Here is a 12,934-nt window from a genome sequence, read left to right on the forward strand (position 1 = left end):
CGGGTGAATCGTGTCTCTGCATCGTCGAACAATCGCGGTTACCGTAACTAGTTTGCGTCTAATTACACTGATATCGTCGTATAGACGCTCCATTGTTCCACATTGCCGTGAAATGCAACGTCCTTCATTTACTTCCGCCAATAGTCCCAGCTTTCAATACCATCGGCGTTTCAATACCAAAAATTTTCCAATTTACAGTCGAGCAATACTTCGATGAAAGATGACTATATCAAGCCACAAAAATTCTCTAAAGAAAAGACTGAAATCTCCTGAAAAGTCATTCCACTGGGAGAAGCAATAAAGGCTAATGGAAGACACATCACTGATTAAATAAATCGATATGGATATGTATATGTTAATACAATAAAAGCACACGAACTTCGACCTTAAATATCAGGGATGGATGAAGGGATAAATAACGAGTGGCGAAAAAGTATGGATGGGCTGGTTTGGAAAACTGGTGGCTGCTGGTGAAATAATTTAAACGAGGCGGCCGGCGATGTGCGTCGGTCAGGTGACCAGGGTTCCGAATTACGGCCGGAGCCGCGGTCGTGCTATTTATTAGCATAGTTTCTTATCGATTACCATATTCCCGCCATAAATTTCGATTAGAAAGCGTATCGTAAATCCTGGGAATCAGGTTATTAACCGACAGACCCCGGGCTGCCGACGCTTCTCTCATAAATCGACCTGCAATTTATGTAATCGAGTGCACTCGTACGAACGTTCAAGTAGTCGTTCACAACGCTCTTCTTAATATTCGCTGATAAGACGCGGCCAATAACTACGCCCCTCGATCTCGTATCGATGCTTCACGGATCGTTGCCTCGCTAGCAAGCAAGCACACAGTCAAGATTAGTATAACCACAACCGATACTATTCGCTGTAAAGTTGCGGCAGAGATCGCCGGAACTCCGGGCCATGTCATCTCCTGATCCAGATTAGCAAATTAATCGTCGCGTCGAATACGAGATAAGCCGATACCTGGATCTCTCCTCGCGTTTGTTTCTTATGGGTGTTGCTATCGACTTGCGAGTATAATTCAGGGGGAGATCTTTGAGGTGAAATCCTTTCTAATCTTTTTAATTTTGTAGAAATTGATTATTAGAAGGATATTTATACATTTTTCTACAGTGGCCACAGAAAGTATATTTATCGTTGTGATTAATGAAATTTAAATATGTTAAATTTTATATTATTTAATAATACATAGTTTCATACTAGAAAAATTTGATTTTGATTATGAATAACGGTATATGAGAATACTTTTGGTAGACATTATTTTTATATTTTATATACATATTTTCACGCATTATACAGCGTACTTTTACGTTTTTAGATTTCCCATCAATTCATAAACACGTACCACCATTAACGATATTTCTAGAATTTCAATTTCTTACATTCTACTTCTGTAGTCATAACTGTCCTGTCTAATGACGCATGCAATATAATTTCTTGCTAATAACACACGAAAACCCCGGATCGTCTACCTGCGACGTCTATTAACACGACACCAGGTCGTTCTAAAAAAAAATCGTAGCTATTAGCCTACGCGTATAATTAATGTCGACAAAACAACAATTACTCCGGCGCAATTACGCGCGAATGGCGAGGGCACACACGTGCCGGAAGAGGCGGCAGGCCACAGGGTAAGCGCGAAGCGGTCAGAAGAGCAGAGAAATAGAGATGGAGAGAGATGGAGAGGAAAGGGGCACGAATCGGGACTCGTTAGTTACAGATTCGCGAAACTAGATTAACTGACTAATTGTCTTGGCAGAAATCTCCGGTCGCTCGGCCTTGGTCCAGCTTGGGCACACAGGACTCTACGTTGAATTCACGGAACAAAGGCCGTCCAGGCGATCGTAATAATCCGAACTATGCGTTCCACTGGCCCCCGGTCGTGTAAATTCATTGTACGTTCCCTTCCATCCTCTGTTTCACGCTAATTGCGAGAACGCGTGTGTCTATTAACTCTTGCACGCGCCAATAGAAGATGATAAGCGTATTGAAGCGTTGGTTAAGTTCTTCTAGCAGGTTTAATACAAGCTATATATTGGTCGCGAAGTTTTACCGCAATGCTACACAACACGCAGCGTATTATCGCGCTGATTTTTCGCCGCTGGTTACCCTCTTACCATCCTGACTATTTTCCACGATAAGTTTTGATGGGACGCGTCACGTTTCGCCACGCTGATGACGGTACGCGGCAAGGTTTAATGAGAACGGCACCGGATTTCGCTGGAAAATTAGCATTTTTTCTGTTGCGCTTATTTTCTGTTATTAATACAAGTACACATGTACGCTTGCCGCTGCTAGAAATTTTGTACATACACATTCCCTTTGTGATCTTCCGCGATAATTTCGAAGTTGTTTCTCGGAAGAGACGAGTGTGGACCCAGTGAAAATTGCAAAGATAGAACTAATTAACCCGCCAAGTGTGTCCCCGTACCTCTGACCTGGTCGCAAAAGTAAAGAAACATAAAAAGCCCGGCGAATATCGTTCGTGAAGCGGCGAACGAAGCGAGTTTACCGCACAATGGTCACCAAGGGTTGCTCGTAAAGCCGGACTTTTCATTGGTCCTACGACGGTTTGTAAATTTATCGCTCGGCCTGGTCCATGGCGACGTCTAATCATTAGAAGAGGAGCTAGGGGTTATTTAATGAGGCGCGCTGTAAGCTTGCTCTCTCTCTCTCTCTCGCTCTCTCTCGCTCTCACACACACACTCTCTCTCTTCTCTTCTTCTCGATTTCTCTTCATGGACCATCACCGTGGCTCGATCTCGTTTTATACGAGATCCCTTTCTCGGCTCTTTGCTCGGTTCTCTCGTCTGTTCTCTTCTTTTTTCGTTATCGCGGAGGAACCGCTGTCAACGCTGACAAATTACGGCCGGACGCCGCGCCACTTCTCCGGAACGGATATTCATAAGGCGGCTGCGCGCGTACGTTCCGTGGAATTTGCAAATTACTTTTTCCACCGAGTCCGAGAGACACTCGACCTTCTGTCTCTCGTTGCCCCGACCACCGTGGAAACGTGGAGGAACCGACAGATCGTTTTCGTCTCGTACGAGCCGTCGAGCTATGGCCACGAGCATGCGCCAGGCACGGAGGATCGATCCTGATGTGCACGCGTGCCGTAACGAGCCCAACGTGTTCCGTGAGCGTGAGTCTCGGATCATTGATTGTTCAAAGGATCATCGTTTAGTATGCAGGATCCAAGCCAGTAGCCCGCTAGGTTAGGTGTACGTACATCTGCTTAAATCCGGCTTACGAATGTCAGTAACCGATGGGAAGGGGAAATGTTTGCCGCTGGACAATGGAAAACTCGTGACATCCCTCTCTCTTTCGTACTCGGCTCTTTAATTATGCACTACGAGCCGACTGGCGAACCTTCTTTTCGAAACGAAAGAACCAACTGTGGACGGACACTTTTGCGCTAACGAAGAATGATTATTGTGGTGGATTATATAGAGAATTTAGGTGGGTTCGCTTTGTCGAGTAAAGTTTTTAAAAAAGTTTTACCAGCATGCTCGATTTACTTGAGAATCCGAACGATTTCCATGGATGGAAAGCGACTTGGTAGATAGCCGGCAACTTATAGCGTTTTCTGCGAATACGAACTTTAGATGAGCGAAGTTGCATCCGTAATAAAGTAAATGAGAGTAGATATAAGCGGGTTGAAGAGATAGGGGCTGTGGATGAAGATGAGCGGAATTTGTTTCGCGTAATTGTGATTAGAGCTTGGAACTGAATCCTCGGCAACTTCCTAAACGTTGCTCGCGTATTTTATACGGTCGGTAATCTGGTCGCCGGAATGGCGAAACAGGTTTTACCTTGCTCGTTCGAATGAAGACGTTTCCGGTACTTTCTGAAAACCGCGTGGACATTTTTATTTACTCATTTATACTCGCCGCGGAAGTTAGAGACCTCGTGGAACGATGTGCCTCGCAAATCCAGATTTACGGGAAAGAACCGGAAGGTAGCATTGAACCGAAAGAAAGTTGTGTTTTTAATAATGCTGGGATACTTTCTTTAATCTTCCGGAAAATTAAATTCTACTGCCATTTGAGAACTTCATTTCCATTAGTTATTATTTCGTCGCTAGAATACTTTCGTATTTATGTGAACATTTTTAAGCGCGCAGCACAACATACAATGTGTATAAAAATATACAAAATGTTTAGAGTAGAGGGATATTTTTATTTGTTAGGATATTTAAAGCGTATATTTACACGTAGATTATATTCATAAAAATATAATAGTTTCGTTACATCGATATTTGAAAAAATTTTCCGTAAAAATGATTTACTTCGATGGAATTGTCATAATAGCTCGATAAGAGTACACTGTTTAATATCGTTTAATGTTGCAATTCAAAATACAGCTATTCTAAGCTGTTTTAAATAATAACTAACATGTACTTAAACAATTTATTATTAGACACCCTCGATATCCAAGAAATATCAATTCAACTTAAAATAAAAATAGATAATTTAAATATTTTTAAACGATTGTGTAATTGATAATTCCGTATTTCGAAGCAATATTCCAAAAAAAATATCGTACTCCTAGCGAACAGGCAACATGAATCTCTACGTAAACATACTCCGAGTTGATGCGTCGCAAAATCGAGACCGAATTCATTCGTGTTACAACAATAATACGAAACCTCCCCACTTCGATCTCCGGCTGTTATCGAATCGTCGACGAGGGCTCGCCGACTTATATACATTCAGTTTCGTGCGACGAGTCACAAGGGACGGCAAACGATTGTTAATTAGCGTCCGAAAAGAGCGACGATTTCACAGTGTACCGTGAGCGGGACCGTTCAGCGAATCGCCATCGAAATCGATAATAACACAGCGCACGATGTTGTCGAGGGGGCGGGAGGACAACATCAAAGGGTGACGAAGAAGATTCAAATTCGCAATCAACGTGCAACGAATTGCGGGCGGTTGATGCGCAGGGAATCGCCTGTGCATAGCGTGTTCGCGCGCGTGTAGCACGCGGAGGACCGCGTTATTCGTGTTGGGACTTGCGAGCCCTCGTTTCGCATAGAAACTAGCTGGTTCGGATAGCGTTACCCGTTCTACGTCCCTAATTCGATGTCAGTGAAGTTTAATTCGCACTTTAAGTTCTTCGTGACGTGAATTTCAGCGGACCAGAGAATTCGAACCATCTGCGCCTCGGATGAACGATATTTCGAGTAATTAAGAGTCTTCGAGAACCAGTATCAGTCTCCAATTACGCATTCGTCTCGGTAAGTTAAAAAGTATTATTTTTTCTCTTGGATCTTTTCACCTTTCCTGTCTTTCTCTTTCTCTTTCTTTCTTTCTTTTTCTCCTTGGGAATGTTTGAAAAATTATCCTGAAAGAGATGTTTGAAGTAAGGCGTAGAATTTTTCCATCGCTACAACGACAAGTCCAGGAAAGTCAGCTTGAGAAACACTTATTATTTTATACAGGCTTGTCTGTCGTTTTTAACCGGTGCATTTTCACGAGACACTTAACGCTTCTTACCTTTGGTCTGTAGATACTCGTCTTACGTTTCTCGAGCGGGTGAATTCTTTTTACGCATAGTTGTCGGGAGTTTGTCAATGATTCCTTTTAGAAGCTTTTTGCGTCGTTTTGTTAGGTATCGTTACGTTAAACGGGAAAGCTTAGGAAGAAATCCGTTTGACGTAGAAAATCGCCGATTACATAAATTTTCATTGCTTCTCGGCTTGCCTTTTCACGGATTTTACGACTACTTACGACCAGTTAAAGCGGAAAATCGCGGTAAACAGCGCGATCCCGATTTCAAGAGGACACGGGGAGGGGGCGACACAATAAATTGCAGTCGTTAGACGGAAACACGAATTTGCGTTTCCGTCGAGCCACGTTCCACCGTACTTTCGCAACTTTCTCGCTCTCTGCGCGTTTGCGGCGCGTCGCATCAATCACGATCGTTATCGCGCCGCGAAATTGTGCCGGCGCACCTTTGCAACGCGCGGAAATTTTCGCCCCGTGTTGATAAATCGCGTTCCCCGTGATCGATTCTACGTAGGCAAGCTGTTTTCTGCATTCGGTTCGAAAGTATCTATCCGAGAAGAAATACAGGCCGATGCAATGATAACTCGATTCAAAATTTATTTCTCTTCCTATCGGTCAATGTACAATTTTATTCTTCTTAACAATTCTTTGCCACGAGTCGAGAAATTTATCACTGTGTTGCTTTTGTGCTACTGAGTGGTCGCAGTAAAATTCGAAGATTATAATTGATGAAAAGAGCGTGTTGTATAGGATTTGTTCTGCCGAATAATTTATCGACTAAGAATATTACGTTGTCTCGAAAGTTTCTTTCGTTTTAGAAGGAAATAATGGATGCACAACATATTTTGTTTTATATTATTTTATTCAGTTATATACGATCCATTTTGTTTTATTTCTATTATTATGATTATACATAATTCACTAATATTAAGTTGTCCTAAAAATTTCTTCCGTTTTAGAAGGAAATAATGGATGCACAACATATTTTGTTTTATATTATTTTATTCAGTTATATACGATCCATTTTGTTTTATTTCTATTATTATGACTATACATAATTCACTAATATTAAGTTGTCCCAAAAATTTCTTCCGTTTTAGAAGGAAATAATGGATGCACAACATATTTTGTTTTATATTATTTTATTCAGTTATATACGATCCATTTTGTTTTATTTCTATTATTATGATTATACATAATTCACTAATATTAGGTTGTCCCAAAAGTTTCTTTCATTTCATAAGGAAATAGTACATGTGTAACCCTTTTTCGTTTTGAGGTGGATTCAACATGTAGGTTTTTTTGATAAGAAACGAGTGAATGAATTTGTAACAGTCAGTGTATTAAAATTCGTATAAATACAAGAGATAGTGTACGCCAGTTATAATCGTATCTTGCTCAATACTCGTATGCCGATCGTAGAAAAGATAACAATTCAACTGTCCACGTTCTTACATTTATATTTTAGCACAAAAAGTAAAAAGTTCTTATGTAACTGTGGTTGAAGTTTACAAATAACGGCAATAACAATCTGTCCAGAGTTCGTTTATCTTTAGACCTTGTAAACCAAAACAATCGTTAGTGTTCAAAAGTACAATAATATGGGAATTTTCTGTTGGCTTTTTCTTCGCTCATGTGCCGCTACAGTTTTATATTATTTTATTGAATTTTGTACGATCCATTTTATTCTACTTCTATTATTACGATTATACGTAATTCAATAAAACAATATGAAACAAACAATGTTGTATATCCATTATTTCCTTATAAAACGAAAGAAACTTTTGGGACAACCTACTATTAGTGAATAGACAAGTTACAGGTTGTAGGCTATAGACTAGTCTTCCATAGTTTTAAACTTATACGTCGAATAGAGATTACTGTCGCGGATAACATAGTGTACATTAACCAGCCTAATCATACCTAGATAATGTCTTAAATACAAACACACGAAACTCAAACGAGAACAGTAGATAAAACATGAAATATAAATAAAGACTTTCGAATTTATTGTGTTCGATATGCAACCGAAAATCATAGTTTCTATCCAAGAAATAGAAACTTCTTTTTTCCACTCTTCCCTGTGTTGAATCCTAGAAAAATCCTAATTATTTTTCCACATTCGGAGCTATTATCTAATCGTAAGTGTATCGCTGGCTCACTATACATCATTCGAAAATTCCATCGCAAGCAGAGAATTGGAAAAACAACGAGGCGTTGCTTGGTGGCGGACAATATTTCCGCCAACAGGTGCCGGACGATAATTACCGAAGTGGTAGAGCCGAGAGATGCGTGCGGAAGATATACGATGCAGATGTTTCGTTGGTCGGTTCGGCTGACAAAAAGAGAACACGTGGATCATCGACAAGGACAAGGGCAAGGCGGCTTGTCCATAGAAGAAGAGCAAGAAGCAGAAGAAGAAGAAGAAGTACTAGAAGAGAAAGAAGACAAGAGATCGAGGGGAAGAAGAAAAAATGGGCGGGCGTTAGTTTACGAGCAAAAGAAGAATGAGAAGGTTAGTGTGCTCCGGTCGGTGGTTAGAAAGGTGGGACGATGGGGCAGGTAGAAACGAAGATGGACCATGAAGAGACACAAGAAGGGGCGTGCGAAGGGGAAGAGCAGAGGAAGGAGATGAAGAAGAGGCGAAGGAGGAGCAACACGACCCTCTGCCGACCTAATGAGCTCCGAGCTCCGGGACTAAAATAATTATAGAAATTTCCTGCCGATGAACGAAGCACCTTAAGAAAGATTGCCTCCCATTAATAAGCCACAGACGTATTTGCCTCCAGAATTATAATCAGCCTGGTCTAACAGGCCGTTCGTGTTTCCGTGAAATTCGTGTGGCTGTCGTGGCTGGCAGCATAGGATCGGCAGCACGAAACGATTTAGTTTAGATTAATATGCTACGTCGGTGTTCTGAGTACCGAGAGATCATGGCTAGACGGAGAAAGATACAGAGGGAAAGAAGAAGAGGATGGAAAAGGAAAGAGGAAGAAGACTTCGCCTTTCGACTTTATTGATTTTCCTCTCTGCTTGTTCTTCGTCTCTCGTGTATTCGCCGTCCCCCTTTTTTCTCTCATTCCCCGTCCAACCTGCTTTTCTTGCCTCTTCACTTTCTTCCTAGTCGTTCGTGCACCAACTGGAAGAAAGTAGACACTCGTATAGGAAGAAGGGCCAAGCAGAAGTTAAACAGCGCGCGTAAATCGAGCACGAATTAGTCACGATCCATTGATCAACGTAAGAAACGACGTGTCGTCGATCGATCGTCATGAAATTAGCGCTTATATTTTTGTAAGGCATAGGGAGTAGGTGGATGGACAGGGCAAAACGGTGTGGTTCAACGGAGAATGAGTGGTTCGTGGATGGTAAAAAAGTTTTCGGTTGAAGAGAGGGGTAGCTTAAAAGAATATTAAATCGTGAAGAAGTAAGTAGAAGTACCATTGTTGGAGGAAGTACTTGGGTGAAATAAAACGAGAAGAAAAAGATGGTTCATCGCGAATCTGCTAGTAGGTTCGTGAAGTGTTCATTGAACTTTTAAAGTTCTTTATTCTTCGTCGTTACACTACGGTTATTTGGGAATTTTGAGCATATAGATTTATCAATTCATTCGATATATGTCTTTTATCTAATTCATAAATTAGAGATTTCAAAGGTGAACTCGGTCAACGAGAAATAAAGTAAAGAAACATGTTCGTGATTGGACACCAAATATTGGCAGAAATGACGTTTCCAATGAAATATAACTCGTATAGACAAGGTGACGTTTTAATCATCTCGCAACATGGCGACGAAACGATCAACGAGAGATCACGTTAATAGGGCGCGACTTGGAACAATCGCGGTGAGAAAGTGAAAAGGTCGCAATTACGAGACGCGCGTGCAGATTTTCGGCTGTAATTAATTACCGGGCGCGAGTTTATTTATCGGTGGCCGCGTGGCGACGCGATAATTTTCTCCTGACGATTTATCCGAAATCCCATCCGATAAATAGCGAGCTTTTCGATTAATCGACCCAACATTTGCTCAGGCGTCACGCGTCGACTAAATATTTTTACTAATTAATACCTCCCCTTTCGTTTTTCCGCTTCAACGAGCCTTTCGCTTACAACGATCGATTCGCTCCTTCGGAATAACCAACATGCCAGATAGAAATTTTAATCGTAGAATTTAAATGGAGGTTTCCCTGTGGCAACGTTTATATTCCATGTTTGTTCAGGTTAACTCGACATAGCTGAAATCAATCTTTGAAACTCCTTTCCTCAACCTACATTTTTAATCCGGCCTGCGTTCAACAAAATCAAATCCTGCCCCAGTTTTAATTGCCAAATATACGCCGAGATACCACCATTGTAATGATCGTACTCGATATTTGTTTAATTTGAAATCAATCGATGCTCTAGCTTAGCATAATCCCTTGAAACTAGCTCCCGTTAGCTTTGTGTTTAATTCACTCAGTCGTTATTCAGCCAAATTAAATCCAGTTTCAACTCTAATTGCAAACTATTAACCGAAGTACACAGTCTGAAAAACCATACTCGATATTCGGTCAAGTTAAAACACTTTGACTGCCACGCCGAAATCACATGTTACGCTCAGGACGCCACAGTGTTCTAACACAGTGCACCGTTAGATGCAACATTCCTCCTCATTTTTTTTTTTTTTTTTTATTGATCTAATAAAAATGTTTAATTGTTCAGTGGGGCACTTTTTATTTCAAAGTATCTTCTATTTATCGGTTATATTTAAAATACCCTAACTGTCAATTTTCATTCAATATTTACAATTCTAAGAAGTTTAAGCGCTCCAGTCATCAATGATCACCGTGGCGTCACAGGACAAACCGTGAGTGGTCACATATGATCAACGTGGTAGCCAAAGTGTTAAGGGCAATTTCTATGAAAAACTATCGACACGAAGCTCGTAGCAAAGATAATTGATATTTCCACGTCGTATTTCCACGAATCGGAGAACTGAAGATTGTTATAAGTTCACGATCTATTTTTTGTTTATTACAAAGAAACGTATTTGCTCGTAACGCTTAATTGTTTTTGAAAGTGTGCTTCGAAATGGGAATTGATCAAGGCGTTCATTGAAGTACGATGCAACATAATGTAGTCACAGTGGCAGTCAAACTAATCATTCCAGCTTGAAACTCCTTTCGTCGTCGTTATCCTTAATCCAGTCATCGTTCAGCTAAAACAAATGCAGTTTCAATTCATTTCTCTTCGCTAGCCAGCACCACCGCGAGTTCCACCCTTCTTCATTCGCCGACCAAATCGTCTAATCCACTGCCCTTATTGAGATATGTATAATTTTGTGTGCTAGACTAGATTAGCCGCGTAGTAGTAACACACGTATGTGAATATGAGTGTGTGGAAGTATGTGTATGAGCGGTGTCTCGAAAAACAGATGAATGTAACTGTTCCGTTGGCAGTCTGGTATGGAAGATGGTGAGACAAAGAAAGTGCTGAGACACGTGCAAATGCATATCAACGAAGATCTTGGAGATCGTTTCTTAAATAAATCTTAAACTATTTTAATATGAATTCTAAGTGTAACCTTAGTGTTCCTTTACATTTATTTCGGCAATTAAAATCCACAATTATCAACAGCCCTATCAGTCAACTACCATCATTCAACTACCATCCCATCGATTGATCGAACGAAACGGATCATACTTTAACCTCTACTCGCCTTGTTCGCCGTCAAATTGGGCCAGGCTGTTCATCACGGGGGGAAGGGTTAATGATTCGCAAGACAGCCGCGCTGAAAACGGCCAGGCGAGGGCAGAGGAAGGAGCGCGAACAAGTTAGCGGCGCGAGGGGCGAGCTGCGAAGCGTATCGATTGTCGGCGAGATCATTTTTCACTGGAAGCGAGAAGCCGGCTGCTCGGGACAGGGAAAAGGCTCGCGAAACGTGTGTTGGCGCGGACCCGCGATTTGCATATGAAAGCCAACCTCGACTCCTGCCGCTTGTTGTCGCGCCGTTGTTTGATTGGCAGAGAACTCTCGCGTTTCATTCCATCCTCGCGTCTTGTCGTTTTCGAAGGAGCACCGTTGTCTAGCTTGTTTCGCCAGAAACGAACGAAGGTGCGACGACCGTGTTCGCGTGGCGACTCCTCGACTTGTCGAGAAACGAAGACTTGAATTCTTCGTGCCGGTTCCAGCCTCGCGTGTTTGCCTGCTGGCACCATTTGCATATGCACAACTCGGTGTTTCGATGTTCGTTCGATGTTTTCGGTGTCTTCTCATGTCTATTCCTCTTGATTGCGATTGATCTCGTTGCATTGGAATGAGAACTTTCTTGTTCAATACACGCGGTTACGTAAATAGGTATTACGCAATTAATTCGATTTCGAGCTTTGGGGCTTCGATTTAGAGATTATTTGGGCAAGAGTTTGTTATATCAGGTTGTTCGAAAAGTTTCTTTCGTTTTATGAGGAAATAATAGACGCGCAACGTTTTTTGTTTTGTATTATTTTGTCGAATTACGTACGATCCATTTTGTTCTGTTGAGATAAACACCGCGACATTTCACAGACTTGGTTTCAGGCGCACTGTTGTAAAATACACGTTTGCGAAAGAAAGACACTTTTCCGATAACCTGATACTTTAAACGAGTAGATTGTATAATACTTGATGCCCGAAAAAATGTATACATTGTTGGATAAATTTACAAATCCACCGAAGATCCTTTGTGGAACTAAGTTAAACAACGCATACTTATTACACAATAAATTTACAATCCAACGATCCGAATCATTAAAAGTGTCACAACGTGGTCCTTCTTGGAATATGGAATTCCTATGAATATATCATTGCCTGTGTGAAATGTATATTTCAAAAAGGAAGGAAAGCGCCGCCAAGAGAAGGCTAGTCGTTGGAAGTAAGATAAAAGTTGCAGTGATGCCCAAGTGGCAGTGAAGCAGGAACGCGACCGCCGCGCCGACGAGGCAAGATACTCTGTTCATGCTGAAAGCTTCGGAGTAGCTTGCTGATATTTTTTTCACCAGTCGAATAAATCTATCTTCAAAGATGACGCACACAAGAAGATAGAAACTCTCACGTTGGAACTGAAAGTAAGTTGGACGTTTTTCATCAACAGGAGAACTGGGTCATGTTTAACGAGTTGTTCGCAACGCGTCGTGAAATTTAGACGTTTACCACGGTGTCGAGTACCTTCTCGCGACAAAAATTACTCCAACAGTTTGCGGCCAGATTTTTTAACCACACCCTGTACTTTCCTCGGGATAAATGTTACGCGCGTACGGTAATTGGCCCGAAATTACGCCCAGCCGATTTATGGAGATTAAGATCGAGCCGCGCGCCGACGATCACGCTTCGAGGAGCCAAGAAGAAGAAGAAAAACTTACCTCTCGAACAAGAAGAGGAAGAAACCTTCTC

The 12,934-nt window shown here is 41.5% G+C and overlaps 1 protein-coding gene across 3 annotated transcripts in view; it reads left to right on the forward strand.

The window, feature by feature from the left end:
- The window catches only part of LOC126866422 (uncharacterized), a 211,985-nt gene that overhangs the window by 61,928 nt on the left and 137,123 nt on the right, over positions 1-12,934 (forward strand). For all 3 annotated transcript variants that reach the window (XM_050619986.1, XM_050619988.1, XM_050619987.1), the window contains exon 2: positions 5,158-5,259. The gene's annotated coding sequence lies outside the window, so the exon portion shown is untranslated. The remainder of the gene's footprint in view (positions 1-5,157; positions 5,260-12,934) is intronic.

Source organism: Bombus huntii, chromosome 6 (genome assembly GCF_024542735.1).
Source record: "Bombus huntii isolate Logan2020A chromosome 6, iyBomHunt1.1, whole genome shotgun sequence".
Classification (NCBI taxonomy): domain Eukaryota; kingdom Metazoa; phylum Arthropoda; class Insecta; order Hymenoptera; family Apidae; genus Bombus; species Bombus huntii.